Below are 6425 nucleotides of genomic sequence, written 5' to 3' on the forward strand. Positions count from 1 at the left end.
CAGACCATTTCAACTGACCCTTCTCCAGTATGCCCAACTGCAGCGTTAGGTGCTCCTAACCAAATTCAAGCAACAGGTGGGTTTCCACAATCTACTGGCATTGCACCGCCCATTTCATTGGCATGCCAGCCATTGTACAAACGCGTATCACCCGAAATGAGAGAAAAAAATATTTCTGGTAAATTTGTCGAAATGGCTTCACTTATAGACCCGACAAGTGATAGCGATAACCAGCTCCGAGTAGACAGAGCTGGGTTTGTCCAATTGCCTCTTCCACGGAAGCGCTTTTTGGATATCAATCGGTGGACAGATGCTTTTAGCATCTTTGCCTCTGTGTTACGGGAACACAACCCAGACTTGCGGGAACACCTGGCTACTTATCAAAATGTAGTTCGAGGTATAGAAACAGCCAGCGGTCACTGGTATTTTTACGATACTAATTTCCGTCGTATGCGCGAGTCTTCTCCAGAACTCGCTTGGAATCAGCTAGTCAATGAGCTGTATATTCAGGCTTTGACAAAACGCTCGAGTAGTGTAGGCAAGGATAATTCGCGTCGTTTTCAAAATAAAGGCGCCCGGGCACCCTTTCGATCCTCCCGTCAAAACGTTCCCCAAACTTGCCACAAATATAACAAGAACCAACCGTGTGATGGTTGTGCCTATAAACATGTCTGTGCACACTGTGGACTCTCCCACCCCAGGTTCAAGTGTAAAAAATGGCTTGAAACAAAGGGAAACAACTCAAACAATGATCGCCAATACACCAAGTAGGTCACCAGTATGCTACAAGAAATTGCAAATTGCACTGCAAGGTTATCCTTCACCATTGGTATCACAGATAATTAATGGTTTAGAACAAGGTTTCAAATTGCAATTCTTAGGGGAACGCAGTCCCCAGGCATGCAATAACCTCCAGTCTGCTCTTGAAAATCCTCCTCGGGTCACATCCAAACTACAGAAAGAAATGGATGCAGGCAGAATTCGAGGCCCATTCACTGAACCCCCTTTTCAAAATTTCAAAATTTCCCCCTTAGGATTGGTACCTTAAAAAGAAAAAGACAAATTCCGTCTTATACATCATCTGTCTTTTCCCAAGAACAGTTCGGACTCGGTTAATGCTGGTATCCCCCGGGAATTTTGTACAGTATCATATGCATCTATTGACAACGCAATACATATACTGAAAAAATTACCCCAGGGCTCATTTATGGCAAAAACTGATATTGAGTCTGCTTTTCGGATACTTCCTGTTCACCCTTCTGATTTCCCTTTATTAGGTATAAAATGGGAGGGCTCTTTTTATTATGATACGTGCCTGCCCATGGGATGCTCCTCCTCTTGTCAGATTTTTGAGACATTTAGCACGGCTTTGGAATGGATTGCTAAAACTAAGTTAGGGTGTTCAGAGGTCATTCACATTCTAGATGATTTCCTTTTTATTGAAAATACCAGGGAAAAAGCACAACATTCTCTTAATCGTTTTCTTGGTTTCTGTAAGCAAGTTGGGGTTCCTATTGCTGCTGAAAAAACTTTTATGCCTTCAACAACCATGGAGTTTTTAGGCATCACACTTGATTCAATCAAACAGGAAGCTAGACTCCCCCCAGATAAAGTACTAAAATGTCAGCAGTTACTAACTGGTCTGCTGTATCAGAAAAAATGTACACTTAAAGAGTTACAAAGCATTATTGGTTTCCTTAACTTTGTATGCCAAGTCATTGTTCCAGGTAGACCTTTCTTGCGAAGAATGATAAATTTGACTATTGGTGTGAAGCAGCCTTATCACCATATTAGGTTAAATCAGGCCGCCAGAGATGACATCAGAATGTGGCTGGCCTTTTTAGACAGTTTCAATAGATGCTCATTTTTTCTTGATGAAAAATTCATCACTAGTGATGCTATTCAACTTCATACAGATGCTGCAACTACTTTGGGTTTTGGGGGTACATGTGGGAAACATTGGTTTTATGGTTCCTTCCCAGATTCTTGGGCAGATTTCCACATCTCCATCAAGGAGTTTTACAAAATCCTATTAGGGGTGAAACTTTGGGGACAACTCTGGCAAAATCATTGTATATTGTTTTTTTACAGACAATGAGGCTCTGGTTTATATAATTAACAAACAGACTAGTAAGGACAAGGTTCTTTTAACCATGGTCAGATGGCTGGTGCTACAATGCATACGTTTAAATGTATTATTAAAAGCCAAACATATTCCAGACAAGAAAAATATCTTAGCAGACCATCTTTCTCGCTTACAGATAACAGACTTCAAGAGGAAAGCTCCTTGGATGCATGCAGCACCAACATCCGTACCTCCCAAATATCTACCAGAGAGCTTTCTAAAGGAGTTGAAGAACTTTTAGGTGAATCACTGGCTCCTTCTAGTAGGCAGACATATGGTAAAGCTTGGGCAACATTCTCAACCTTTGCTAACTCAAATGGCTTTCAGCCTGTTAGCTCTGCTGTGAATTCATCTCATGTTCTCTTTTTATTTCTGAGTTGCATAATAAAGATTTTTCTCCAAAGTCTATTTCAACATACGTGTCTGCTGTGGCTTATGTACATAAGCTTCTCCATAACCATGATCCAACAGACTCTTTCTTAATTAAGAAAATGATCTGTGGTGCATACCGTATAGCCCCTTCTAGCGATATGCGCTTGCCATTTGATGTCGGCATGCTAGACAGAATGATTGCATCTCTAGAATCCATAGCAAAAACGCCCTTTGAGAAGGTTCTCTTCCGTTCCATGTTCCTATTTGCTTTTAACGCATTTGCTCGCGTTGGTGAAACAGCAAATACAGGAAATCTCAACAACCTAGTACAATATCAAAATATAGTAGTTGGCTGCTCGCCAACTACAGGTGCTGAGGAAGTTGTAGTTAATTTCTATGAGTTCAAACACAATTTAGAGAAAAAACGTGATACTGCCACTTTCAGCCATGGTCCAACGCAACGTTCAGCTATAACGGCATTGGAAGATTATCTCATCTACAGGGGTAATTTGCCTGGCCCTCTGTTTCAATATATCAATACGAAACCTGTGACGCGCCGGCACTTTGATCTCATTTTACACGCAGTTCTTAAATACTGCAAATTTGATTCGCGTTTGTATAAAGGACACAGTTTTCGGCTTGGGGCTGCGTCGTACGCAGCACTGTGTCTTCGTTGTTCAGATGCAGAGATCCGTGTTTTAGGTCGCTGGAATAGCAATGCTTTTAAGAAATACATCCGTTTGCCACGTTAATATTCTTCAATTTTGATGCTTAAGCTTGGACCCCACCTGTTGCTTACAATATTAATGAATCTATATTGTATTATTCTCTGATTCTTACCAGCTGCACATTACAAAACCAAGGCCTGAGTACACCATGACATTTATTGGACATTTTACATTTCAAGACATTTTGCAGATTGGGGGCTTGCTTGAGCCGGTCTCTGTTTCTGCTGTACAGGCAAGAATACATTGTGTATGCCATGTTTTCTCAGCTTCTTGGTGATTGAGACACTATGTGATTGTGCAGGTATGAGGCTTGCTTGGGCCGGTCTCCCCAGTACATATCACTTTTCACCTGCTTTTATGTCCAGTGTGTAAACATCACTAATGTTCAACATTTTTGTATTTTTCTACACTGTATCACTTTCATATCTTTTTATCAGCGTAACATTAAAGGCCTGTTAGTTAGCATGCAACTGTGACTATCAATTGTGAGGCTTGCTTGAGCCAGTCTTGCTCTATAGTTATCACCCAATGTAAATGTATATGATTATGATATCTTAACACATTGAAGACTATACATGAAACATGCAGCATAAATTTGCCTTTGAACTCTTTTTATTTATGTTATTTTGTTAATATTAGTTTTTGACTTTAAGCAACATGGTAGATAGGATTTTTAACTAGCTTTGCTAACCTTGTTTTGAAGCCCACAAATGTCTGTGGTTTTGACAATTTTTGCCTTGTTGCAAATTTGAATTTATGTGTTTGTAGCATAATTTGGTACTTGTGTTCAACCAGTTAACACTATGATTTAAACCTTAACAACTGCAGCTATTTAATTACATGCCTGTCTACATGATGTCTGCTTGAGCCGGCTTCATTATGTAATATAATTGCTTATAACTATATGTCCTGTTGCATTTTTTGCTTAATTTGTTTCTTTCATAAAGTGATGCCATCTTACATTTTATACCTTCGTATGTGCAAGACAATTTTCTTTGCTTTTTACATGGCTTTGTCTCTCGCCTTTGTGGGGAAACCTTCAATGTTGCACATCTTGGTTTAGTGGCGGAGTTTGCCAACCCCCACTAAGGGTTATGGCCACCAACTAATGTATTTGTTTTAGTTTATATATGATAGTGCTATGCTGTACTTGTCAGATGTTTGACATCGTCATGTTTGGGTATTATTTGTTTGAAAATATATTAAAAGTCACCAAACGGTGACCTTTTTTCACTCATATGTTCTTTTGGTTGTTTATGTGACAGGACGGAAAGTGCATAAAAGGCAGCTAAGCACTTAGCTTAATTTATGCATCTGGAGTCGTGCACATAACCACTTTATTTGAATAAATAGAATTAAGAAAAATAGGTTTCGAAGAGTTGTCTCCCATGCATAACAGCTAGGGATAGGAAGAGTTACTCGCCTTGAATTAAGAGCCGAGAATTGTGGGTAATCTGCATTGAGCGCGCCATTGAGAAAATGTGTAAACAGCGCGCCATTGAGAAAATTTAAAAACAAAAAGGTCACACAGTGCAAAACTATTGTGTTAACCATTCAAAGTACAGACCTAGTCTGGTATACCTTCCGAAGTTTTTAACCCACCCACTTCCTCCCCTCTTCTTCTTTGTGAGAAATGCATTTTAACACAATATCTAAGTGGCGGAGTTTGCCAACCCCCACTAAGGCTTATGGCCACCAACTAATGTATCTGTTTTAGTTTATATATGATAATGCTATGCTGTACTTGTCAGATGTTTGACATCGTCATGTTTGGGTATTATTTGTTTGAAAATATATTAAAAGTCACCAAACGGTGACCTTTTTTCACTCATATGTTCTTTTGGTTGTTTATGTGACAGGACGGAAAGTGCATAAAAGTACATACATAAATGGACATCATAATTACTACAACAGGTGACTAAGGACGACAAGATCAGCTGTCACAGCATGATTTCGGGAACATCCAATAATGCTTACCCATGTCGTGCACATGTGTACAGTTTCAATTTTGCGCATACAATGGCATATATCGAATTGTATAGAATGTAAGCGCTTGCGTGACCAAGAGTATCGACTTGATTACTTTTATGACAATCGGGTGATAAGACACTTTGAAAGGGACTACATAATGTATTGTTGCTCAAAACACAGTTGTTGATAAGTCAGAAAACTAGTTTGACTTTTAATTATAATTATTGTTAAGAAAACAAATATTAGATTGACTAGTCATCCTGCATACATATTTGATGTTCAAAATAACCATTTTAGTTACCATTTAAAATGGTGTAGCATCATAAGGGAGCATACATGTGCATACAAGATAGATAGGACACGTGAAATAGTGTAGACTTGATACTCAATATGTTTGGGATCTACAACCATAAAATGACCATATATCGGTAAACTCAACAGGAAAGCATACTATATACAATAAGAGAAGGGTCCAGAAACTAATTTGGCGGTATACCGCTATACAGATAGAAATTTAGCGCTTATGACTAACTACTTTTTCAGTGCATACATGTGTATAACATTGATTAGAAGACTTGCTAACTGAATATAAACTATATTTTATAACGAGTTTTAATGAAAATGTACGTTTATACGAAGTTTACTAATTATAATTAACCTGGATATATCTTCAATACGTTCGTTATACTACGGACTTAGATAATTTGATTTAATTCCGTGGTTCTACATAGAATAAGGGACGTGCGTTATGTTTATACACGGAATAAATCTAAGCCCGTGATTCAGATAAAAATATATAAATTTGTATATAACATACCCCGATAAACAGTATTTGATTCAAGGTTCAATACACAATATACATAGCATAGATAATACCTAGATATACATAGATACCCATTATTTTGTACAAATATGGACATAAACAAATTATATTGTAAACAAAATTACATTCTGCTTACGAGTTACACATATCATGTAATGGTATATGCTGTCGCACCACTGACTTTGGCAGCTACTGTAGTAGTGTTTAATTATCATAGTATCAACACATGACCAGGATAATTTATTTTAAGAGCACTTTGGTATAAATAGATGAGGGTGAATTAATAAATTAACTTGGATACTTTACTAAGGAAATATATATAACACAGTGGGCATTTGGATATTGTTAATACTAACATGAGTGTATTACCAGTGATGAGTATTTCTACGTTTATTTTTCAAATACA

Source organism: Mizuhopecten yessoensis, unplaced genomic scaffold (assembly GCF_002113885.1).
Source record: "Mizuhopecten yessoensis strain PY_sf001 unplaced genomic scaffold, ASM211388v2 scaffold716081, whole genome shotgun sequence".
Classification (NCBI taxonomy): domain Eukaryota; kingdom Metazoa; phylum Mollusca; class Bivalvia; order Pectinida; family Pectinidae; genus Mizuhopecten; species Mizuhopecten yessoensis.